General features: G+C 46.4%; 1 long non-coding RNA gene and 1 pseudogene across 1 annotated transcript in view; one reads left to right on the top strand and one right to left on the bottom strand.

Moving 5' to 3' along the window:
* Positions 1-25,126, bottom strand: part of LOC116737877 — a 220,883-nt gene that overhangs the window by 164,969 nt on the left and 30,788 nt on the right. The window lies entirely within an intron of this gene.
* LOC115506100 lies at positions 23,678-24,090 on the top strand (annotated as a pseudogene).

Here is a 25,126-nt window from a genome sequence, read left to right as displayed (position 1 = left end):
TTTGCTGTGAGGGGGAGAGTTGGAAATGTGAAAAGAGCACGTCACAGAGATGTCTTGATTCATGCCTTTCCTGAGGGTGGGTTCCTTGGCTCTTCCCAGGCTCCCATGCATATATGCCCTTTCAATAAACTCCATTATTCCTAAAACAACATGAGTTGAGTCTGTGTTCCTGATTACGATAAAATTGGTAGAAGCACCAAGTGAGTTAGTCTGTGGGACACTAACCTGGGTGACCAGCAGAGCCCTCTCCCAGGGCAGGTTGGTTAGTGACCCCTCCTCAACGCTGGCTTGGACATCAGCCCAGGAGATGCACCCAACCATATTCAGTTCTCAGACCAGGACATCGGTCTCTGCCATTTTGCTTTAAAGGAGTTGCCCATCTCTTGCACATCCATGCTAAATCTCTCTAGTATAGATTCACAGACACTTGGTATAGGAATGAAATGATACTATCATGTCCAACCACTCACCTCAGAGGTTGAATCACCTCCGTAGATCTCTGGTCAATCATTTTCCAGTGACAGAAAATTATAATAAAATCACTTCCACAGCTACCATTTATTGTACCATTTATTGAGCACCTGCTATGTGCTAGGCACTATGCTAACCACTCTACAAGCATCTTCGTTTTTCTCAAAATAGAAAATTTATGTTTTAAAGGAGAAACAGAAGCGAAGCAGCATTTATTAAGCACTTACTATGTGCCTTTCTCTTTATAGACACTATTTCATGTTATATGCTAAAACCTACTGGGATCATTTTTTTTTTAATTTTATTTTTTTTAACGTTAATTTAATTTTGAGACAGAGAGAGGCAGAGCATGAGCGGGGGAGGGTCAGAGAGAGAGGGAGACACAGAATCGGAAGCAGGCTCCAGGCTCTGGGCCATCATCAGCCCAGAGCCCGACGCGGGGCTCGAACTCACGGACCGTGAGATCGTGACCTGAGCTGAAGTCGGACGCTTAACTGACTGAGCCACCCAGGCGCCCCGTTACTGGGATCATTTTCAAATGAAGGAACTAGGGCTCAGAGAGCTCAAACTGTTGCCCACAACCACAGCCGCACATCTAGTTAATGGTGGTGTCAGTCAGAACCTTTTGCTCACATTGAAAAAATTCCTATCAACTTACGTAAAAATAGAATTTATTGGGAAGAGATGAGTAGAGCGTGGAATTGCAAACCACACCATAAGGAATCCACAATCCTTGATGATTCTCTTTAAAGACTGAAAGCAAATGGTGGGAAAATATAGCTTGAAGGAGATGCTTACTATACAAAACATAGTTCGCATTTTGGTATATGCTCATTGGTCAGGGCCCTGGTCAGGGAAGAATCAGTTCCAGCTGTTTTCCACCCTCATGTCACCCAGCTCAAGACAGTGTCCTGGGAAAAAGAATCTGACTGCGCCAACTTGGGTCACATACTCAACTCTGGGCCAGGGGTGAGTGGTACAACTTGATTGGCTGTCCCACCAAGACTGCTGTCAATGGGGAAATGTCATTTCTCCAAAAGAAATCAGGCTATTGCTTTTAGAATAAAGAGGAAGGGACTCTGGAAAGCAAAACAACAGATGCCTCCCACAGCGATGGAACTGGCATTCAAACATCCTTTCCACCGCTTTCTAGTCTGAGGAATAACAAACTTGTCTTTATATAGGATCAACACCTGTTTCCCTCCAACTTCTCCTTATTGGTCCTGAGGTTCCAACTTGGAGTCACACAACAGCAGCCTATTCTTTGTTGCATCTGACAGTCCTTCAATTATTTGAAGGCAACTAGCATACTCTCCTCCCCACGCTGCCCCAATTCCCCAGCGCTAGTCTCCTCAAATCTGGCTATAAATATTTCTGGTTCTGTAAACTCTTCCTCGCATGATATGGTTTGAGCATCTTCTCCCCTGGTGATTCTCCTTAACACCTGCTTCAGATTTTTTTCTTTTCCCATTTAAAGCACGGGGGCCAGAGGAACTCAAGGGTAACACTTCTGATATGCTTTGTTCAAAGCAGAGTAGAGAAGAGCATGTCGGAATTACAGAACCTTAAAGACCAAATGGTCATTTGCCTTCACTTTCTGCCTGATACAGGCTCTAGTGCCTAATGAGCCTAGTTCTGCATCTTAGTATTGCTATTAGTTAGCTGTATATGTCAGGTAAGTTATTTATGCTTTGTGGGTAGCTTTCTTCCCTGGTACCTGTGATCATAACACATGCCTATAGACGCTGTAATTATTCAATGAGACAATGCATGTAGAGTATTTCCACAGTGCCTACCCCATAGCAGACCCTTGGCATACTTACTACTATTACCATTTATTATTATTACTCTGTCCCAAGAAAGTGGCCATTCAGCCTTTCTATGGCCACTGAAAGTGGGTCATTGCCAGAGAAACCATGTCTGTCCTTCAGAGTTTGCTTAAAGGCACAAGAAAGACAGACTGGTCAAAGAGCACAAAGGTCAGAGTTTATAGACACTATCAGACGGAAATATCATTTGGAAAATAAAAACAACCTTGTGGGAGAATGTGCAATGCTATAGGGTAAGGAAACAATGGTACTTCTCTTTGGGTAGGTTAAGTGCAAGTTAACTTTGCTTTCCTTCCCCCCCCCCCCCCCCCCCAGGATTCTCAGGAAGCAGTCATTATTTCAGAATCCACGAAGACCAAGTTCTCATTATCAAGGGTAAAAACCAGCATGCAAATATTTGTCTTTTTTTTTTTAAGATTGTTTTAAGTAATCTCTACACTCAATGTGGGGCTCAAACCCTCAACCTCGAGATCAAGAGTTGCACACTCCACCAACTGGGCCAGCCAGGCACCAAACAGATATTTGTCAATACCCAGTAATTAAAATGGCTTCTCACACCCATAGTAAGCTCTGCTCACACGACTTTCAAACTTGGATTTCCTGCTCCCGTAACTAATTAGGCAAATAAAACAAAGCAGGCCTGGAGTATACATGTATATGCCCTGGAAATTGGCCATCACCTTTACTGCACTGAGACGCTGCTCAGAATGGCTAGAAAATGGTGGGGATGAAGGTAGTGGTCTCTGTATGGTGATCAGTGGTTTCAGAAACAACTGCAAACTTATTCATGTATGTATGTATTCATATATTTATTTATTTTGAGAGAAAGAGAGAGAGAGCGTGCACAAGAGCACGTTAGAGGAACAGAGGAAGAGAGAGAATTTTAAGCAGGCTCCACGCTCAGTACAGAGCCCGACGCAGGGCTCCATCCCAGGACCTGATCGTGACCTGAGCCAAAATCAAAAGTCAGACACACAACTGACTGAGCCCTCCAGGCACCCTGACAACCGCAGACTTTAAAGTGTTTGTAGCAGTAAGGCGTCATTAAGGGGATAGTTAAGAGAACTGGGTTGGAGTCAGAAACAATAACTAGATTGTGTGACTTCCCATTTGTCCACAGAGGACCAACTCTGAGACTTCATCATGGTCTTATGAACCCTGGCAGTGTGCCTGTCTCAGAACAAGAATGCAAAGCTGAATGAATGAACAAATCAACCGCCTAAGTTCAGATCCCAGCTCTGCACTTAACCACGTGTGATCTTATGCAAGTTCTGGAACTTCTCTGTGCCTCGAGCTTGTCTATAAAATGGAGATCATAATAATACCTGTCTCAGGATTGCTGTGGAGACTCAATGAGAAAATGTGGACAGTTTAGAACAGCACATTCCCCATAGTAGGAGCTCGCTACCTGGGAGCTGTGATTGCTCTGACTCTCCAATATCATTACCACTGACTTCGGATCAGTCCTGGTACATGGTCTGTACACAATAATCCTCACGTTGCACAGATACCCAAAGAGTTAAACTGCTACATTAGCAGCTGTGTTACCACCAGCAATGGTCAACAATGAGACAGCTAAGTTTTTGTTTGCTTGTTTGTTTCTGCCAATTGAATTTTAAGATCCTTTGCTTCACTATAATTAAGTCTTTGAACTGGCAAGTCTCTTTCTATGTAATCACCAGCTGCCAATTCTCCCTTGCCTTCCCATCTCACTAACAGGACTTCAGTGATGTGCCCCCAATGATGGACTTCAGAGCTTTGGGAACACACAGGGGAAGGGGAAGCACCTATCATTTATCTGGAGGTGACTTAAATAATTTCTGCAACAAAGAGAGACAATGTGAAAGAAGGGGAGGTTTTGGTTTTTGTTTTAAAGAAAACTAACTCGGTAAAAAAAATTTTTTAAGTTTATTTATTTTGAAAGAGAGAGAGAAGGGGGGGGGGCAGAGAGAGAGGGAGAGAGAGAGAACCCCAAGTAGGCTCCATGCTGTCAGCGCTGAGCCAGATGAGGATGTGGGGCTCAATTCGTGAACCATGAGGTCATGGCCTGAGCCAAAATCAAGAGTCGGATGCTTAACCAACTAAGCCACCCAGGTGCCCCTGAGTTGGTAAATTTTTAAAAATTAATTACTTGGAAATGTTAGAGTTCTGAGCTTGTTTCAGCCATGTACCCTACAATATTGCAATCAATTTTCAGATCCCAATCTCCCTTGACTTGATTCTCTCCCTTTTCATCAATGATTCAGTATGATACAGGCAAGTTAAAGTGATGTACCAAAAGCCCCTTGGAATCAAAAGGAAGCCATGTGATGCATGTGGGTCGATGTGTAGACTCTCCATTATACTATATATATTATGTATATAATATTATCCTAATATCCTATTATTTTAACCACACAATTACTTTCTTTAATTATGTTTTACCAGAACAACACTTTTAACTTTTAAAATATACAGATTATGTACAATTTATTGAGGAAAAACCCCAGAACTTTACTTTTCTGGTGTCTTCCGTAACTGTGCTAATAAAAGTAGCTAACATTACTAGACTGTCTCAAGCCAGACACCGTCCTTTAAGGAGCCTATCTTTTGCTCTTAATAATATTATGGCCTCCTTAAAAAGAAAAAGGGGGGGGGGGGAGTTGAGGGGAGGGTGGAAGGACTTTTCAGTTCTATTATCTTTGGCATTTTCTACCAGTCTGGAGTTTTCTCAGGTCTTGAGACAAGAAGCACATATTCATCTAAGACATTAAAAAAAAAAAAAAAAGAGTCCTGAATGTCTTTACAGTTTCTTCCCTGAGCTGTCTAGAGGGAACTATTTATTTTGCCTCTTTACCTTGCAAATAGCTAACGGCTTCCAGCCAGGGCTCAACCCAACCCTTTTGTGCCCTGCAGCCATCGCTGTGTCTTTAAAAGAAAACCGATTCTCTGGAATGCTGTGCGTGCACATGCCTGTCCCACTCGGCAGGCCCCACCTGCTGAGCAGGTAAACCAGATCCTCCTGCCGGCCTCTGCAGCCACATTCCAGCCAGGCAAGCTCCTACTCTCTAATTGTTACCTGTCAAACAGGTCAACCAGGCACTTGGGTCTGGTCCAAACACGCGCATGTTCCCACGAAACCCTAAACCTGCAAACCTTTGACCTTTCTATAGTTTCCCGATTCCCTTGCTTATTTCAGCCGGGGCTGATGTAAACCCAAATGATGACTTTTTAACGGGCACATAGTTTCTTTTCTTCCCCCTCACCATGGATGGTAAAGCTGATCACGCAGTGTTTGGGGTTTCTGGACTAGCACACCGTGGTAACTGGAATTGACCAGAAGGCAAAGATCAGGGTAGCAAAGCTCCTGAAACGAAACCCACTAGCTCTAAATCACTCCTGGAAATCACAGGCTGTCCACCTGACCAAATGGAGAGTGAATTCCCTAGGGTGGATTAAAAAATGGAGGTGCCTCCCAGGTGAAAACTCGTTTCCTCTCCTTCCTGGCACTAGGCCGGCAGCCGAGAATGTGGCCTATCAGCCTCAGCCTCAGCCTTGCTGCTTGTGAGACCTTAAGTCACGGGAACCGTTTGGGCCTTGACTTCCTCTCTCTGGTAAAGAGTAGAAGGAGGCTACACAGGTTCTAAGGCCTCTTCGGGTTCCATTCCAAGTAGGGGGATCATGTCACAGGAATGCCGATGCCTCTTCATCCTTACTATTTGGGGCTGGGTGGGAGGCTTGGGCGCTGGATCAGCTTGGGGCCATCTTGATTAGGTTACCAGGTCTGGGCACTTTTCCTCAAGCACGGGTCTCCCCTCTTGGGAAACCTGGATGGAGTACAGGACATCCATCTGAACCTATGTTTGCCTCTGTATCTCTCCTAGTGAGTGCAGTCCTTCTTAATTGGGAGAGGTGACTATCTCGATTGCTTTGGTAGTACGGACTATCCTTTTTCACTCTGCCGGTAATGAATTCAGACCCAAAACTACAGGCTCACCGAATCCAAATGCTTCATTTTGCAGATAAAGAATCTGAGAGCTAGAGAAGGGGTATGAGTTACCAGATGTCCCTCAGTTAGTCAGGCTTTACACTTAAGGGACTGTGGGAGTTAGTGAACGTTGTGGGCTAGGAGAATCACTGCCAGAGAAGCGACATCGGAAGATGCTCCCTCTCAAGACTGCTCCAATTAAGGAATGTCAAAAATCCAAGCAAAGAACACAAGCTCTCTCTTCCGAGATGGGTGGTGCTATCAGGCCCGTTGGCTGGGGCTGGGGCAGCAGGGGGAGGGGGCGGTGGGAGGTTCTCCTCTCGGGCTGGACAGGTTATTCTACAAAGAGCTAAGGATCACTGCATGCGGAGCAGGGTCTGGCACTTCCTGCTCGTTCATCCAGCTCAGACTTGTCTGCCAGAGCCAAACCTGCAGGGCTGGCTCCCAAGAGAGAAACTTCCTTGAGGCTCTGGCATGGTGGAGTCAGGCAGTCTGCAGGTCTGCTTAGCATCCTTCTCACCGGCTGCACAGTATACGGTGCATGGGCTTGAGGAGAGGGACTCCAACCAGAAGCCTGCCTGGTTTGGTCCCCAGGGTGCCATTAACTCACGAGGGCTGCTCTACGCCGTGGGCGCCAGGACCCCCACTCCCCCCGCCCCCTGCCCAGACAGACACACAGAAAGGGGTTATATGGACGGAGGGGGGCTTCAGAGGTCAAACTGGACGAGCGGGCCCTTTGTCTCCTTGTGAAGACCTTCCGGAACGTGTAGACCACTACGTGTTTGCTTTAAAATAAACATTACGCAGTATTTACACAACATACCTGATTAGCATTGTTTTCTCATTCCCAAACACAAAACTTTCCACACATAACGAGTTGTTCAGCCGTCAGCTTCCATCAAGTGCCACACATCCTGATTTTCATACTCTTCCCCAGTTCCCTCCGCCACGTATTGACTGTGGAACACTGAACCCGTTATAGGGGCTTCCTGAGCCCTTAGCTTCCTCAACGGCATGATGGGAACACTGTCCTACTGAGGACGTGGCTGCACTGTGTGGAAGAAATGACATGGCGTTTCCTGCTTGGTATGAGGCTTCACACATAATGTGCATTTAATGGCAGCTGTTTTTGTTGCCGTGACCGATGTAAAACTTATCAAAATAGTGACCCACGTGGCCCAGTTTCAGAATGGTAGTTCTGATGATCAAAACGTAACTTCAGAGTAACTCGGAGTTCTTTACTTGCTGGTCTCCAACACCGTGAAGGGGGTCTTCTCACACACCATAGCAGCCCCCTGTCCACATGTTGCCTTCAATTCCAGGCTCCTTCCCCTGCCGTCCCTCGTACTTCTCGCTGCCTCAACTCGTCATGTGTTGGCAAGCGAGGTGGGGTTGAAAACAGATTTTAGCATCAAAGACTCCAAAGCCTGATTAGAAAAGGCACACTCTGAAGGAGAGGGTGTTTTCGGTCATGGCTTGGGATCTTCTCCACCCTCATCCTCCTCTGTTGGCTATAGATCATCCAAATGACCACATGGCAGTAGTGATATTGGGTGACTGTCCCTCCCTCACCCTTTCTTTAGGTCACCACACTGATCACAAAGCAGGCTTTCAGAGCAAGGAGTCCAAAGGCTGAGAGAATCTACCAACGGGGTAATCTGGCTCCCAAATCCTCAAGTGTTGACAGCTCTCGTTAAAGCCCTGCCTTTTCTAAAATCAGAATGGCCCGGGGCTACCCCGAGCACACTCTACAGGGCAGGGTCAGAGCCCTGCCCCCCGGTAAAAGCAGCCTGGCCTCTGGGGTGGACAAGGAGTTCTGCGGACATTTGGCCCAGGGGTTGATAAGGAAGTAAATCAGTCAAGGTCCTACCCGGAACAGAGGGTGTACTCAACAAATAGTTGTTGAATTCGGGCTGACTGGGCCCCATACATCCAATGAATCACCAAAACTTTTCAATTTTACCCCCTAAATCTCTCATATCTATTGACTGCTTCACATTCTCCTTGCTCTGCCTCCCACTTAGAGCACTGAGGTTTTGCATTTGAATTAATGCAACAGCATCCTAACAACTTCTAAGAATGGTTTAGGTGGTCTTTGATGGTCTAGCTGAGAATTCTCTCTGCAGCCTCACTCCTGGCCACTCCCCATCTTGGATCTGGGGGACACCACACCTGCCTGGGACACCCTCCCTGCCCAACCCCTACCCATCCCTATGCATCACTGTCTTCAGGAGTGTCTACACTCTACCAAAACCAGTTTGGAACCCCCTCTCAGGCTCTTGCCAGTACAATGACAGGCAGACGTTCCATCCAGGTCACTACTGCAGACTGTTCGATGGGCTGTTCAATATGCGTTTTCTCATGTGATCTGTAGGACCACACAGGTGTGACCATGCCCCCTTGACAGATGAAGAAACTGAGTATCAAGACATGAAACAACTCGCCTACAGTCAGCCAGCTGAGACAGAGGCAGAGTCTATGTTAATCCAGATCTATGGGACTGAGGCCTACGCTTTTAATTCTACAAGAAGCTATCCCAACAATACTCAACTCACTCTGTAATTAAACAAGTCAGGGGTCAAATAATTAGTTAATGAGGCTCTGAGGCAATAATGAAGGAGATCAAGAGATTCTCGTGAGCATGAGAGAAATTCAAATTCAAATTCAAGTGAACGTGTGACTTTTCAAAGGAAGGTGTCTGGGTCCTTTGGGAGCAGTTGCTGTTTGAGCCACACTAGACTAGCCAATTTAAAAAATATATATACTTGTTTTATTTTTTATTTTAGAGAGAGAGAGAAAGAGAGTGCACGAGCAGTGGTGATGGGTGGAGGAGGGGCAGAGGGAGAGAGAGAGAATGCTGAGCAGGCCCCATGCTCAGCGTGGAGCTGGTCTCAGGGCTCAATCCTATGACCCTGGAATCATGACCTGAGCCACATTAAGAGTCAGACATTCAACTGACTGAGCCATCCAGGCACCCCTAGATTAGTCATTTTTACTCACATAAGTATTTAAGACACTCTTACAGTCACATTCTGAAGAACTTTTTTACAATGATTACAAATGAAATGGGGGGTGGGGGGACAGTGCCTGGCTGGCTCAGTCAGTACAGCATGGGGGACTCTTGATCCCAGGATCGTGAGTTCAAGCCCCAAGTTGGGTGTGGAGCCTACTTTAAACAAACAAACAAACAAACAAATAAATAAAATTTTGGGTACAGACACATATTTTTGCTTTGAGGTTAGACACTAGCAATTAGAAAGTTTTAGGAGGGAATGAGTTCTGAAAGGCAGTCCTCCAAAGGCTGAGATGTAGGGAGTGGCCACAGTGGCCACAGAGATAGAGACCACCCAGAGACTAACAGGAAGAGCCTGGGGGAGGATGACACACGGAGGGGCTCTGGGAGGTGTGTGGGGGACACAAGAATGCCAGCACCCTATCTTTCCAAAGACCCCCGGTGCTCCTGAGCTCAGAGACAAACTAAATTTGATGCAGAAGAAACAAGCTGTCCTGGGACTGGTGGTGGTTAGAGACATGGCGGAGGGAGCTTGAATCTGAACTGCTTTAACCAGCATGGGAAGACGAATAGCATGCACCAAGTGCTGCCTAATGTCTTACCTGGATACTCCTGAGAGGGCTTCAGGATTAAATGTCTGAGTTGATGCCAAGAAGGACATGAGGACATCAACTGATCTGGCTTCCTTCCCTTCCAGAGAATGAGAGTCAACATGACTTAGCCATGGGCTTTGATTGGAAATAAATACGAACAGGAGCAGACAATTAAGACTCTAAGTGTGAAGGGAGTCGCATCCGGTTGCTTTGGCTCCTTCCCACCCTGTCTTCACTTTGTCCCACAGCCCTTGCCTGTTGGACTTCTGGTTTCTGCTCCAAAGGCTGGGATTCAAGATCGTGAAAGAATGAATAAGATCATCAATTCAAAACTTACAGGGTGCAGCAAGGTTTGCTAAACAAATGATGTGAGGAAGGAATGTTTTTCTTAAACTAGCCATCGTAAATCTTTTCTGAGATAAGGTACGGTACACAATAACAAAATGAAATAAGAATTAATATCGGGGCTCCTGGGTGTCTCAGTCACTTGGGTGTCCAATTTTGGCTCAGGTAACGATCTTGTGGTCCATGGGTTCGAGCCCCATGTCGGGCTCTAGGCTGACAATTCAGAGCCTGGAGCCTGCTTTGGATTCTGTGCCTCCCTCTCTCTCTGCCCCTCCCCCACTCATGCTCTGTCCCTCTCTCCCTCAAAAAAAAAAAAATTAATATTGAAGTTAAGAAGAGAAAGGTAGCTATGGTGCTTATAAAAATTCCTTGATGGGTGCCTGGGTGGCTCGGTTGGTTAAGCGACTGACTCTTGATTTTAGCTTAGGTCATGATCTCACAATCGTGGGATCCAGCCCTGCGTCAGGCTCTGCTCTGAGCATCGTGCCTGCTTGGGATTCTCTCTCTCCCTCCCTCTCTCTCTCTGCCCTCCCCCTTTCAAAATAAATAAGTAAACTTTTAAAAAATGTAAGTAAAGACATTTACTTACATTTGAATGTAGAAGTATAGAACTAAAACCCACCATGTCATCAGTAGCACCCATCCAGTCCGCTAAACAAAGAAATCGTATCAGAAGAGGAAACATTTTTTACAGAAGGTCTGCAGAAATCAGCTTGTGCTTTATGAGGGAGCATCACAGAATGTGCAGGCTATATCCCCAAATGGAAAGTATTGCTCCTGTTAATGGAAGAAATACGTTTAAACTTGAATGTCAGAAAACTACATGAATCAATTAGTGGCTGAGTGAAGCAACTGAAATGCGTCCAACTTCCTACCTGCAAAAGGTAATAATGTTTCATCATAATGAATGATAACGGCCTGCAATGGCATGTGAGCACCACGAGGCTGACACAAACACATGCACACATACGCACACACACAAAACAGGATTCGTGCTGCTCAATGACTTCAACAGCAAGTCCTTCCATGAAGAAAGTAGTGGGGCTGCAGATCCACGTGTGTCCAAACCAAATCAGTGCTGACCCTGTTGGGAGCTTTGGCGAAAAAGCAGCCGTCCAATGGAGGAAGTGGCTAAAGCTGCCTGCAGAAAAACACTAGCCTAACTTCTCTCTGGGAAAGGGAAGGAAAAGCTACACTGTTCAGGTTTCATTAATACATTTATTGAATATATTAAGAAAGTACAGGGCGCCTGGGTGGCTCAGTTGGTTAAACGACTGACTTTTGATCGGGCTCAGGTCATGATCTCATGGTTGATGAAATCAAGCCCTATGTTGGGCTCTGTGCTGAGTGTGGAGCCTGCTTGGGATTCTCTCCCTCCCTCTCTCCCTGCTCCTCCCCTGCCAATGCGTACACACTCTCTCTCTCTCTCTCTCTCTCTCTCTCTCTCTCAGATATAAATAAACATTAAAAAGAGAGTACAGGGGCGCCTGGGTGGCGCAGTCGGTTAAGCGTCCGACTTCAGCCAGGTCACGATCTCGCGGTCCGTGAGTTCGAGCCCCGCGTCGGGCTCTGGGCTGATGGCTCGGAGCCTGGAGCCTGTTTCCGATTCTGTGTCTCCCTCTCTCTCTGCCCCTCCCCCGTTCATGCTCTGTCTCTCTCTGTCCCAAAAATAAATAAACGTTGAAAAAAAATTCTTTAAAAAAATAAATAAATAAAAATAAAAAAATAAAATAAAAAAATAAAAAGAGTACAATTCTTAATATGGGCAAAATTCAAAAAGACTTTGTAAATTTATACAGAAGCATTCTAGCAGTCTATCGTGTGTCCTTGAACTTGCCAAGGGCTTTCTGAGAAGACATCATCACTTCCCTCCAATTTTATTATTATTTTACTTCATTTTTACTTGAAGATACTTTTTTTATTTAAATTCCAGTTAGTTAACATGCAGTGTAATATTAGTTTCAAGTGTATGAGATAGTAATTCAGCACTTCCCTACATCAGCCTGTGCTCCTCACAGCACGTACCCTCCTTAATTCCCATCATCTATTTAACCTATCGGTTACCCACCTCCCCTCTGGTGATCATCAGTTTGTTCTCTATAGTTAAGAGTCTGTTTCTTGGTTTACTTCCCTCCAATTTTCATCTAACTGGGTAGACAAAACAAGTGACGGAAATGCAGACTGTCTCTGGCCATGGATGAGTGAAGAAAGTTTGTGTGGTTTGGTTAACCTGGGGACACAGGGAGTCAGAGAGCAGAAAAGCATATGCTCTGGGATTAGCCAGCAAAGGGCAGTCCCGTTAAATAAATTAATTTAAAGAAATCACTTGGACTTCAAATGTCCCAGCTCTGTCCACGATGCCCAAACAAATCATGACAAGGATACTTGCTGGGTATCTCCAGGGCTTATGACACTGGGAGACTTACTATATGCAAAGTGCCTTACATGTGGTATCCTCTTTAATCCTGCCACCGCCACCAAAGGGCGTGTCTTAACACCATCCTGTGGTAGGGGTGAGGAAACTGAGACACAGAGCAGCTGATCACCTTGCCCTAAGTGACAGAACTAGTAAGTGACCTGAGATATTAACCACTACCCTCTACCAGCCAGAGAGTAAATGCTCGGTAACTGTTGAGGCTTCCTGGTGAGCAGAGAAGCTGTCGAAAGTCTCAGCATCAACCTACTACTTCTGCTAAAGTAACACCTGCTTTGAAACACAGATAGTTGGTTTGGAAATCTCAGGGGCATCAGTGCATTCATAACACAGCAATTATACAAAGGATTTTCAGTGAACTACTACTACTCAGAATATTTGCCCATCAAATGTTGAACGGTCACCTCTAAACATTCCATTCAGCTTATAATGCTGATTATAACAAGCAGAGTTTTGGCAACATTTAATTCTTTCCCACGCTAGAATATCCGATTCTGCCTAGTTTTGCCAATAGAGGTTAGGTTTAATGCATACCACCTAATTTCTGGATTTAGTGTTTGCCCCTTTTGAACCTGTAAGAGGTTCAGCTAACATCTATAGGAGTCAGAAGTCTTACCCAGTGACATTTTGGAACAATCCAAGAAATGCTGACATTTCACTGAGATTTCATTTAAGGTGATCCAGTGGTCCCTCATGGAAACTACCTCCTTTACTAAAATCCAGCCTGATAGAGCATCAGGTTTAAATGACACACAGATGCCAAGATTCCCAGCTCTTCTTGGGGCATTAAGGATGTGTTCCATTGTGGAGTGCCTGGGTGGCTCAGTCAGTTGAGCATACGGCTTCGGCTCGGGTCATGATCTTGCGGTTCATGAGTTTGAGCCCTGCCTTGGGCTCTGTGCTGCCAGCTCAGAGCCTGGAACCTGCTTCGGATTCTGTGTCTCCCCCCATCTCTCCCTCTCCCATGCTCATGCTCTGTCTCTGCCTCTTAGTAATAAATAAACGTTAAAAAAAATTTTTTTTAAAAAAAGAATGTGTTACATTGTTTTCTTACAGCCACTCACCCATATTGTTTAGGCCCCATTATTATAGTCAACATATTACACAACTCACTTGGATTTTTCTTTTTGGTATATGGGAATAAAAGTGTCCATTATGCCATTATGCAAAAACATGTAAGTAATGAGACCTAAAATACATAGCTAATAAACCCGAGAGGGTATTTACCCCAGGTAAACCGTCACGCAGGTATACAAGGGGACATACACAGGGTGGCTTTTGCAGTGCTGTGGTGTTTGGGAGCTAGAAGCAATGTGGGTGGGTACCATTGGGGGTGTGGATGGGGAAAATATGTTGGAAGCATGGACTGGAATACTCGACAGCAGACAGGAACAAAAGACTGGATGGAGTGAAAAATGAACTATCAGAATAAGGCTGGAGCATAATGCATTTACATAACACAAGGACAGGTATATAGAGCAGCAAAACACATTTTCACAAGAATGCATATGAACACCAGTGTACGTTGTACATGCATCAAGTATATGAGGACGGTTGCCTGTGGCGAGGGGGTGAGAAACTCAAGGGAGAATGGAGTAAAAGGGAATAAATACGAGAGAAGGGCCTTGCATGGACCGATGAAGACGACGTACTGTGAACTGATGGATATGACAAACTCAGGTCTGCATCTGAGGTCCAAAGCCCAGAGAAGTACATTTAACCCAAAAAAGGTTTTCATCTTGGGCGCTCAGCCCTGTGGCTCCTGAGTGAGGTGTTTGAGAGCAAGGTTAATGATTGCTGGTGGGTTTCTTAAGCTCCCTGGACGTGCTTGGAGGCTCTTTAGGCCAGAGCCTCTCAACCTTGGCTGGACAGGAAAGATACCTAAGAAAAAGTAAAAAAAAATCCCCCTGCTAGGCCCCACCCCCGGAGCTTCTATTATGGGTCTGTGGTGAGGCCCAGGCATCTGTATTTTTCCAGCACTTCCCAAGTAATTCTAGTGTGCATCCAGGATTGAGAACCCGTGTTTTAGGCTTTTTCTTTCCCTTTTCTAGTTGCCAGTGTTGCATTCTTCGGCATTTGAAAAGAGACGGCTGAAATCAGATAATTTTCCTTTTGCCAAACATCAATCTCATGGCTCACAGAGAGCACCAGAGATAGCATAATTCATCGATTCTTTTGATTATACGATGAAAACTTCTGGCTGGCCACTGTGTGTGCTTAGGGTGGGTACTGCATAATCCTAGGGGATGTGTCCACAGCACAGGTTATGTATCTGTTGCTCCTTGGAGTGGACCAGTGCACAACCTGCTCTATGGTACATGGCAGCCTGAGTGCCCACTGTGTGCCACACACTGGGCTAAGTGTCTTGGCTACATTGGTGAACCAGATGCCAATGTCACTGCCCTGGTGGAACTTCCAACCTCCAGGAAAGGTGGTCACAATGTGATTTCCATGAAGCGTGGCTGTGCAATGGTGGGAGGGGCACTTCCGGAGCTCAGATCAGGGCCCCTCACCCAGTCTAGGGGTCAGGAAGGGCTTTCTAGAGGAATTGAAATTTGGACCAAAATCTGAAACGTACATACATAGGATGGTCTGCGATGTGGGAGAAGAACCGTACCATCCACCAAGAGGAACATCCCTGAAAGGGTAGAGAGATTTTACCATGCTCATAACATAACAAAGGAACTGAAAGAAACTCAGAGTGAGTGAGTGTGATGGTCAGGGATGAGAGATGGGTACTCCAGAGGAAGGCAAGTTCTGGTTACAAAGGGGGTTGTGGGCCATGTTAAGAAGTCTGGGCGTTATCACATAAAATATTCAAATATGGGACTTAGATTATTCTGGCAACAAGTAAGAGTTGATGCTGTAGGGAGGCAAGGGTGGGCGCGGAGGACTAGTTATGGGACTATTGTGCAGATCGGAGTGAGAGATGGGGTGGCTTGGACAAGGCCAGGGAAAGAAGAGAAATGGACATGTGCGAATGATGTCCCAGAGAGGCAGACATGCAGAGTGCCTGAGGGAAGGGGCTGATGCTAGACAGGGGTGGGGCCATTCACTGAGCTAAAGCACAGAGAGGAGGAGAAGATGGGGTGGCATACACCAGGGAAAGATGCTGATTTTGCTTGGACATGTTGGTTTTGGGCGGCCAGTCTTGCAGGGTCAGTTCCTGGGAAACAGGCTCTGAGACCCAGTTTGATGAACAAAGGTATTTCTTAGGGTGTGCTCTTGAATGCAACACAGAAAGGAGGGGAAAGAAACAGGAGTAGGCAGAAGGAGAGATCCAGCTGCAGCACAGGCCTAATGACTGCCTTGGCTGAGGCAGAGTATATTTTCCAAACACGGCCCCACGGACTGTGTCCCATCCCACATATTCTTACCGTGAGTTCGAAGTTCCTCCAAGGAGAGGTGGGGTCTATAGTCTATATTCTCGAACTTGGGGTGACTTTTAAGCTGCTTGACCAGAGTGATGCTGCATGACTCCTAAGGCTAGGTATAAAAGGCAATATGGCTTCTGCCTGGCTTCCTCTCTCACCATATGCATTTTAGGAGCCCTGAGTCAACAAGTAAGAAGTTTGGTTTCCCTGAAGTCTCCATGCTGGAAAAAGCATGTAGAGAAATCATGTAGTAGGTAGAGAGAGAAGTCTGAGGAGGCCAGCAGTCTAGCTGTCTGCAGTATGAGCATGCCCAGTCCAGGTGCCAGACCCATGAGTGAGTGAGCGAGCTTTTAAATGCGCCCGGCCCCAACCTCCAAGCTACCCCAGAAAACGCTGGGTAGAGCAGAGACGAATAATCATTTTGTCCCTTCTTCAACATGGAGACCAGCCCAGACTGCAGATTCATGTGCAAAGTAAGTGTTGCCATTGTCTTAAACCATTACACTTTGGGGTGGTTTGTTACACAGCATTAGATAACCGGCCCATCAGCTCACCTCTCGGGGACCTTTAGAACTAGGATGGCCATGGGGCACCTGGGGGGCTCAGTTGGTTAAGCGTCTGACTCTTGATTTTGACTCAGGTCATGATCTAACAGTTCCTGAGTTTGAGCCCCCCATTGGGCTCTGCACTGACAGCAACTGAGCCTGCTTGGGATTCTGTCTCCCTCTCTCTCTGCCCCTCCCCCGCTTGCGCGCTCTCTCTCTCTCTCTCTCTCTCTCGAAATAAATAAAAATAAACTTAAAAAAAAAAAAAGAAGAACTAACATGGCCTTTCAGAGCCATTCCAAGTTGGGCCAAGATGGCAGAGGCTTCATATCCCACACTGATGAGTGACTGGATGTGGCTGCCTGAGAAGCAGCGTGACCTTGGACCAGGAGGGTCTCTCCAGCTGAGGCAATGCTGGAAGGGGTGGACAGCTGGAAGCTGGATACAAACAGCAGCTCCTGTAGCTGGGGCAGAAAGTACTTCCCTGAAGGGGGATCTGGGCAGCACATTGCTATGACTACCACAGCCAAGGAGACATCAAGCCATCTACACCGTCTAGACCTTGGAAGAGCGTGATGTTGGAAAATTGAGCTACAGCACAGGGTTTCATCCTGTGGTTTCAACCTGCACTGAGTCCTCTGAACGCAGCGTCCTGCCCTGCCAAATCAGCACTCAGGATGATCTGCGGCCTCCTTCGGGTTACCCTCGTGCCCACTAACACTGAGAATCTCTGGATAAAGATGATATCAAAGCCAGGGAGACTACAGAGGATGAAACGAGACCCTGAAACACCACCATTTGCGACAAAGTTAGAGGAAGAAGGGCTGCCAAGGAGAAGGGGTAGGAGTGGGGACCACAAGTGGTTTCCAGTAGGAGCAGGCACTGGTAGAAAATGCAGAGTCAAGTACAAGAAGGGTGAGAACACTGGAGTGTTTATTGGATTTGGCAATAAGGAGGTTCTTGTTGGCTCTAGCCAGGGAGTCAAGGTGGGTGTTCATCACATGGGGTAACTGTGGTGAGATTTACTTCGAGCAGCTTCCTGGCTGGGAATCCCAGGGGAGAGGAAGGGACTAGGGCTAAGAAGGACTAAATGAGGATTGTCTCGAGATGGACCCTCTGCACAAAGCAAAAAGAAAAGGGCTGACAACACAGGCAGCACAAAGTAGGATGGGAAAGAGTAAATGAGTTGAGAAGCTAAAGGTAAGGCCATATAACCCATGAGGGAGATGAAGGGCCAGAGAAAGGAGCTAAACCCAGGAAGATGTTTATTGTCAAATATTCTTCAGGGTCTACACAACCCAGCCAAGGCAACTCAGAAGAGACTCTCATTTAAATAGTCACTTCAGGGGCACCTGGGTGGCACAGATGGTTGGGCGTCTAACTCTTGATTTTGGCTCAGGTCATGATCCCAGGTCTTGGGATCGAGCCCCACATTGGGATCCAAACTGAACACGAAACGTGCTTGGGATTCCTTCTCTTTCTCTCTCCCTCTGCCCCTCTTCCCCACTCACGCCTTCTAAAATAAAAAAAGATATATAATAAAATAAATAGTTACTTTAGTAGGCAAGAGAGCAAATGTGTTTGGAATCAACAGACTTTGATTGGGTTCCCAGCACACAAAGCAGTATCTCCTTGGAGAGTCACTTAACTTTTTAAAGCACTCATTTCCTTATCTGTAAAATGGAGATCATAATGCCTACCTTGCTAACTTTCCTGCAAGGACTATAGCTCATCCATTCATTCAGGGAGCATTTACTAAGCATTGCCATGGGCCAGACACCCCGCTAGACATGGGCAGTAGAACAGGGAACAGCACAGACCGGCCTGTCCCTTCCTGGAGCTTGTCCTCTAGTGAGAGAGATCAGCATTCAATCGACTCTAACAACACTGACATCACTACAGTTGTGGTAAGTGCTACAAGGCAGAAGAAAGACCAAGTCTGTTAGATGCCAAATAGTGCCCGGGACAGAGCAGGTGTGAAGAAATGGTATCTACAACCACCTTCGCCACTGGGAAGATATTTAATGGCACCGTGTTCAGAAAAATTCTAAAAAGAGGTATTTTATATTCAGTATCTGCAGCTTCCCTCGCTCTGCTGTTTTCTCCTCCTGGGCCACTGTGGTACGTCACATTTTGCTTGTCAACATTAGTACTTAATTAGCCCCATTAAACACTTCCCGGAAGAACTGAGCCTACCGGGAGGGAAGAGGGCACTGTTTCTGAGCCTTCGAAGTCACACGTGAAGATGGCAGCCTGTGTCACTCGACATGTAAGCTTACTCTTGACATTCTTACACACGAAAACAAAGGTTTTTAAAGTGTTCTCTCCTCATGCTTTCATTTGTTAGAAACAGCACAAAGATGCTCTCTTGTGATGGTAATCTGGGTAGCGTATTGGCGCCTCGTGTGGTTTTTTTTTTTTTTAATTTTTGAAGTAATGTTAACATAAAGCTGACTCATCTGGCAGGGAAGTTTGCCAGTGTGAGTCAGGAGTGAGTACGAGAGACATTTTACAACTCATCCGCCTGAAGAGTCGCTGCTAAGAGCCCCCGCTGGGATAGCACGTCGGGACCAAGCATGGGATTTGATACTCGCCACCACGACTCTGTGACATGCTCACTCTATGTTACAGCTGAGGGAATCGAGACTCAGACGTTTACGGAGTTGTCCAAGGCCTCACAACGGGGACTCGACCCAGGCTGCGTGTCTCCCCAAACCCAGTCCCCCGCCCCAAGCTGTCTCTGGAAGAGGAGGAAGCAGGAATGGGGCTTGCGATGCTGGGTGGTCCCCTTGAGGAAGTCGGCGGAGGGGCCCCCGGGCTTCCACTGGCTCGGCACACCCTCTCCTACTTCGGCAACTTCCAATCCTCACACATACGTGATTTGGGGTCAGGGACCGTGTGGCCCTGCTCTGAGGGAATACAAGCAGGGCGGCTAAAGTGAGCCTGGGCCTGGGAAAATGCTGACTGGGCTGGGCCCAGAAAGGAACTTGGGCAGGTTAGTACAGCTGCAGTGGCTTTGCCAGAAGTATGTTGTGCAGGTGAGACAGAGAGAGAGAGAGAGAGAGAGAGAGAGAGAGAGAGAGAGAGTGTAGGAGTGTGTGTGTGTGTGTGTGTGTGTGTGTGTGTGTGTGAGTGAGAGAGAGAGAGAGAGAGAGAGAGAGAGAGAGAGAGACTGTGTGTGTGTGAAGAATCCAACCGAAGGAGTTCAAAGGTGAAGGTGCTGTTTAGCTGCCCTGGGTTACTCCGAGGCATACCCACTCCTGATTGACTGCGACACCACATTTTTAATTTTCTTTAAGGGGGAGTCTGAAGGAACAGAATCCCAGTGTTACCTGAGCCACTAATCCCTGGGAGTGAAATTCCTACACACCAGCAGGTATTATTTAGAGCCTTTCTCAATTAGCAATCATAACACCTGAAGCTTTGAACCGTTGTTGTATGTTTATCTTTCTCTCCAAGTTCACTCCGTTGGCTCTCAGAGCCAGCCAAGTTCAAATAACCTTCTGTCTGGCAGCCACGGAGACAACACCCCCAGCCCCCACCCCAAAGCAGTGATAACCAGACAGAGGCTGGAGCCGATTTCCGTGATCTCTGTGTGTGTTCTGCCGCCTTTTTAGTTCATTGTGCTTTGAGATGTGCCTACTGCCATCAAGGATTTGTGGTAGCTTACAACGGTAAAACCACGCACCCAACAAAAACGCCCCGGAAACACAAAAACACTCAGATCAAAACTCAAGCCATGGGAAAAGAAAGATGTTCCAGGGTGTGCGTTCTGATGCTTCGTTTTCGCTTATGGTAAAAGAGACCCCATTGGAAGTGCAACACCAGGTAATGGTTAAGATTGAGCCGTTAGGAGTTACCCCGTCTGGATTTTTTTTTTTTTTTAATTTTTAAAAAATTTTTTATTTGTTTTTGACAGAGAGAGACAGAGCATGAGCGGGGGAGGGGCAGAGAGAGAGAGGGAGTCACAGAATCTGAAACAGGCTCCAGGCTCTGAGCTGTCAGCACAGAGCCCGACGCGGGACTCGAACTCACGAACTGTGAGAATCATGACCTGAGCCGAAGTCGGATGCTCAGCCGACTGAACCACCCAGGCGCCCTACCCCGTCTGGATTTTAACTATTGTGCTGTTTGCTTGAGTTCTCTAAGCCTTGCTTTCCCCGTCACTAAAAATGGGGACAACAATGCTACCTATCTCACAGGATTGAGAACCAAGTAAGATAACGTATAGAAAGCGCTTAACACAGAGCCTGGCCCACGGTAAGCAATCATTTGAGTTGTGCTGCCATTTTTACTGCCATTGTGGAATTTTAATTACACCCACCTCGCCTCTCTTTCTGGCTGCGTGCACGGATCTAGGTGGGTTTTCTCCTTCTTTGGCCCCATGTGAAGACAGGTGTAGTGAATGTATTACTGGAGTCCTGTCATCCAATAGCCCAAAAGTGGATGCTATGGACTGCTCCTGTGCACGACAGCAAGATTATTCAGGCTCACAGTCCCTTGGGATTTCTTTATTTTTTTTCTTTCTTTCTTTATTTTTTTTTTTTTTTGCGCGCTTTGGCCTTGGTTGCAAGCTCTATTGGACATACACGTGGGACCTGCCATCGTCAGCTGTAGGGCTAAGCTGAGTCGAGGTGATGCCATATGCTCAGCAGGTCAGGTTGCATTGACACTATTCCAGGGGTATAGCCCAAGAAGACCCATGGGCCTCTTTCCACGCCAACCTGAGCTCTGTTGCTCTCTGAGAAACACATGCTCGTCAGAGCAACTGATGTCAGAGAACACGGGGACCCGATTTGATGGACACCGTCTATAGCACAAATACCTCCAGGTGCTCCACCCCAAATACCTAGACACACAGCCATCACGTCCATTACTTTCTAATGATCCCCAGTGGCCACGTGAGAGATGATCTATCACTCCTCAAACATAATTAAATACTCAGGAGAATCCCACTGTGCCCTCCCACCTCCCAGCTTCGCCCCAGCTCTGCCTCAGTTCCCCAGCTTCCTGAGGCCAGAGTCATCTGGACAGGCAGCATGTGGGAGTTACCCCAAGAGCTATCAACCGAATTCTGCCCAGTATCTGTGTTCCATGTGGATGTCTCCCATTCTCTCTCTCCAGCCAACAAGATGGGTTCAGGGGCTGCAGCGGTTCACTTTTTATCTCTGCGTCCCTGTCCCCATCTCTCATCCTCCGCTCTACTTGGTGCCTGGAACTTAGTATGTGCTCCGTAAATGTTGAATCGGAGTAGGAGTATGAAAGCAAGGAAGCAAAGGAATGCAGTATTTTGCAGAGAAAATGTTAAAGGAGAAGTAAACCCTAGAGACCTTTACGTTGAGCCCCGACAGGGAACAGTCAGGGAGACAGAGGCTGTGGCTCCCCCTAAGATGTGATGAGCCTCAGCAGCAGGACCAGCGTCCAGGTGTCCCCCTCTCGCTGTGCTGCCGTGCTGCCTCTTATTTCCTTCCTCAGTCTTCATCTACCGTTCTTCTCAGAGAGACTCCAGGAGTCTGCAGGGCTCTCTGTCAAATCCACCTCTCCCTGAAGTCACTAGTTCATTAACTACAGTATAACTTAGCCTGGCCTCATTACAAAACCAAATCAATAAATATTGATTGAATGTCTACTACGTCGACAGCCAGGTGAGAATGAGGGAAGGCAGGAAGCAAAGAAGAGGGAAGCTGTGTGCAACTTCTCTGTCTTATTAATGATCAGTCTGACACCCCCGTGCACATTTGAAACACAGTCCTGTGAAGGCAGCAGGCGTGCTTGTGGGCTTTCGGCTAGGAAAGATAAGGTGGGGAGGTCTCCGCTGCCTCTAGAGAAAGCCCCTTTCCCCCTCAGGCAAGAGGGAGAGGAGAATGTTGTGTAAATAATGAGACCCAAACTACACCCTGTTCATGTACCAGGATTCCAAGAATGATTAAACCTGACTATAGCTCCAGGATAAACAGAAATTTAACATTGCAATTGCCCGTGCACTTTCTCTCCATGTCTGTGTGTCCCTCTCTGTCACACACGCGTGCACACACACAATGTGAACATCTGCTACCTCCTCACTGGTCCATAAGGGAGGCAGTTTAGTTTGATGGAAAGGTAACACTGGGTGCACTTAAAACACTTGACTGCTGGCCCTGCTCAGGCTCGTTCACTGGGATCCTGGCTTCCTCATTGCTCCAGGCCCCTACTTGTCCATTTTTAAAAAGTATAATGCTAATCTCATTATTTATTTGTTTTACAAGGATAGCTTCATGGGTGTAACAATCCTTACAAGCCGAACTGCTGTATGCCCCACACAGCTGAAGTATTCTTTGAAAGTTGACTATAGACTTCAAGTGACTGATGGGACAAGTGTCCTTATAAAGAGGAAGCACCAGAGAGCTCACTGACTGTCTCTCTCTCTCTCCCCCATTTGAGGACACAGTGAAAAGGCAGCAGTCTGCAAGAGGGCTCTCACCAAAGCCAAATGGGCTGGCACTTTGACCTTGGACTTCGCAGCTACCAGAATGGTGAGAAAAGAAATTTCTGTAGTTCAATCTACCCAGTCTATGGTGTTTTCTTATGGCAGCCACAAAACGAATCTCAATAAATTAAAAAGGAGAGAAACAACACAAAGTATGTTCTCTGATCACGATGGAATGAAATTAGAAATCAATAGCAGGAAAAAATTGGGGAAACTCACAAATATGTGGAAATTAAACACTACACTTCTATATAACCAATGGATCAAAGAAGAAATCAAAAAAATGCTTTCAGGTGGGGTGCCTGGCTGGCTCCATCGGAGGAGCGTGCAACTCTTCATCTCGGGGTCATGAGTTCCAGCCCCATGACAGGTGTAGAGATTACTTAAATAAGTAAAACTTAAAAAAAATAATTTGAGGTGAATGAAAATGAGCACACAACGTATCAAAATGTATAGAACTCAGCTATCACGGTGCTTAAAGGGAAATTCATAGCTGTGGCTGCTTATATTAAGGAGAAAGATCTCAAACCAATAACCTGATCTTCCATCCTGAGATACTGCAAAAGGAATAAACTAAACCTAAAATGAGCAGAAGGATGGAAATAGTGATTAAAATGGGAATTTAGGAAGAGCCGGCAAGATGGCACAAGTGGTGCAGGAGAAGCGCACCTTCCGCAAGCTCACCTACCCAGGCAGACCTGAACCAGCTGCTGGACACGTCCTATAAGCAGTTGATGCGGTGCCCAAAAGACACGAGGCTCAGCCCAGGTCTGTGGAGGACGCAGCACTCCCTACTGAAGCTCCCGTGCAAGGTCAAGAAAGAGGCTTCCCACATAGGGAAGCTGGAGGTGGTTAAGATGCATGTTCCATCCTGCCCAAGATGGTGGGCAGCATGGTGGATGTCTACAATGGCAAGATCCTCAACTAGGTAGAAATCAAGTCCTAGACGATTGGCCGCTGCACGGATGAGTTCTCCATCATCCACAAGCCTGTGAAGCCTGGCCGACCTGTCGTCGGGGCCACCTACTTCTCAGCTTTATCCCTCTCAAGTAGCCTGTTTCACCAATACATTTTTTTCTATCTTCTTAATTTCATTTATTTTGAGAGAGAGACAGAGAGATCAAGAGGGGGAGGGGCAGAGAGAGTGGGAGAGAGAGAATCCCAAGCAGGCTCTGCACTGTCAGCATGGAGCCCGATGTGGGGCTCCAACTCACAAACCATGAAATCATGACCTGAGCCAAAACCAAGAGTCGGACAATTACCTGACTGAGCCACCTAGGCACGCCCACGAGCTGTTCCACCAATAAAGGCACAGACTTCTCTAAAATAAAAAATAAATAAAAATCATTATTTTTAAACTTTTTTTAATTTTTGTTTTTGAGAGACAGAGACAGAGCATGAGCAGGGCAGGAGCAGAGAGAAGGCGACACAGAATTTGAAGCGGGCTCCAGCTCTGAGCTGTCCACACAGAGCCCGATGCTGGGCTCGAACCCACGAATTGTGAGATTATGACCTGAGCCCAAGCCGGGCGCTTAACCAACTAAGCCACCCAGGCACCCCCAAATAGTAATTAATTAATTAACTAATTAAAGTGAAAATTTAAAGAAATAGAGACTAGAAAAAACATAGGAAAGAAATCAATGAAACTAAAAGCTGGTTCTTTGAAAAGAATCAGCAAAATAGACAAACAATTAGCTAGATTGACTAAAAGCCACCTACAAACAGACTTTTGGATTTAAACAGACTCTTTGCTGTGGATAGGGCCCTCAGACCCCTACTCATCCTTTACAACAGCCACAGAGACTGAAGCTTTAAAAGCTGATGGCCTGGTCAACACAAAGGCAAGACTGGAAACCAAGTGTCCTGTCCACTACCTGGGGCCTCTGACCCACCGCATCAAATGCTTGCATGTCAACTTGTATTTGAAAGGCAATAGGAAACCTAATGAAGAGAAACTTGTCATGATATTAGCTGAGAAATCCTGAGTAAATCAAATCATTGCCTCCTACTTTGTCTTCAGCACAAGTCAACAAGTGTCCTATTTTGACTCATTTGAAGAAAGGATTACTCTGCCAAGCACTGGACCTAC

The sequence above is a fragment of the Lynx canadensis genome, chromosome F2 (assembly GCF_007474595.2).
Source record: "Lynx canadensis isolate LIC74 chromosome F2, mLynCan4.pri.v2, whole genome shotgun sequence".
NCBI lineage: Eukaryota > Metazoa > Chordata > Mammalia > Carnivora > Felidae > Lynx > Lynx canadensis.
This window is presented reverse-complemented; position numbering and strand designations above follow the sequence as displayed.